Below are 1,415 nucleotides of genomic sequence, written 5' to 3'. Positions count from 1 at the left end.
AGATCGCCAGTGGGGTTCATGCTTTAAGCCTTCCCTTGCTTTCATGCTTTAAACCTTCCCTTGCTTTCATGCTCTTTATTTTCCATAATAACATTTTGTCATTCTGACCAATGGCAGTCATTCCTGGCACTGGATATACTGACGGTGAAGGGTCAGTGATCAGAGCGGACTGTCCCTGTAGTTCTGTTCCCGACTCTCCACCTCCCGCTCTGTTAGTAACCTCTCAGTCTCCTGGGAATTGCATTGTTCCCAATTTTGCCGGATTCCAGGCCTTTAACCTTGGCTGAGCAGACAGTCGATGGTCTGAGGAATATCATTCCCAAACGTCTCATGTCCGAGGTAATAACAATTAATAACGATGTCTGTGCATCCTCCTCATAATCTGTGAAAATCATTGTTGCGGACTGTAGGAACATTTATTGACCGAAATTGAGGAGGTTTTGAACCAGATCAAACTCCTATTAATTAAGAACGTGGTCCAGATCCCTTTTCCTTTTCTCCTGAAGGCAAATGTACGGCAATGCAATTCAATTGGTGAAACTTCCAGGCTTGAACCGAAATACAATTTACTTTCACTATCGTTGTAACAGAAACAAAAAACAAAGTGTTGACTAACCCAACTCCATTGGAAAACTGAACGAAATGAAACATCATTTAACTACGAAACAGTCAATGTTCGAATATAGTAACATTGTATAAACCATACAAAACTGGTCGTCCTGCTACCGGAATGATATTGTGAAACTTGAACGGATGAGGAAAAGTTATAATGTGATGTTTGTAATTCTTAAGCTTCCAAATGATTTTGAGGGGCGGACGTATTTTAACCTTGAAGAAATTTGACGCATTTAAACCTCCTTCCTGTCCATGATAGAAGCTGTTGGTGCGAGGAAACTCAAATAAGCAATGGGCAGCAGAGAGGAAAGCTTTCGAGCAACACTGCCCGGATTGTCTCGGCAATTAACAGGAACCATCGCCATGAAAACCCGAAAGCAACCTGACAAATCCATTTCGCCACAGAATGCAACGTTGGTGCTCAAGACTTTTCCTTGTAAAACCACAGGAAAAGCCACAATACTGCGATGGCTGGGAATCGAACCCAAGTCAACTGCTTAGAAGGCAGCTATGCTCGCCACTACACCACCACCGCACTAGCTGCTAAATTATCCCTTTTCCCAAACACACATAACAAGGCCGTAATCATCACCAACTGAACTGGGGCTGAAAGCAAAACACGAAATTGCTTGTAAAATGTCAACAGGTCTGAAAACACCAGAATCAGAAGCCTTCAGCCCTTAAGAACAATCACTGGATCCAAAAGGTTCACTCCCCACAAATGCTGCCGGACCTGCTGAGTTTCCCAGCAATTTCTGTGCTGTCTCTTAGATCTGTTATATCCGCAGTTCTTTGTCAGA

The 1,415-nt window shown here is 43.1% G+C and overlaps 1 non-coding gene across 1 annotated transcript; it reads right to left on the bottom strand.

Moving 5' to 3' along the window:
- Positions 1 to 1,078: 1,078 nt before the first annotated feature.
- On the bottom strand, positions 1,079 to 1,150 carry trnar-ucu. The gene has a single exon. It is a non-coding gene; the product is annotated as a tRNA-Arg (tRNA).
- Positions 1,151 to 1,415: the final 265 nt, after the last annotated feature.

This window comes from Chiloscyllium plagiosum, unplaced genomic scaffold (genome assembly GCF_004010195.1).
Source record: "Chiloscyllium plagiosum isolate BGI_BamShark_2017 unplaced genomic scaffold, ASM401019v2 scaf_12965, whole genome shotgun sequence".
Lineage (NCBI taxonomy): Eukaryota > Metazoa > Chordata > Chondrichthyes > Orectolobiformes > Hemiscylliidae > Chiloscyllium > Chiloscyllium plagiosum.
Note: the sequence above shows the minus strand (reverse complement) of the source record. Positions and strands in the feature narration are given on the sequence as shown.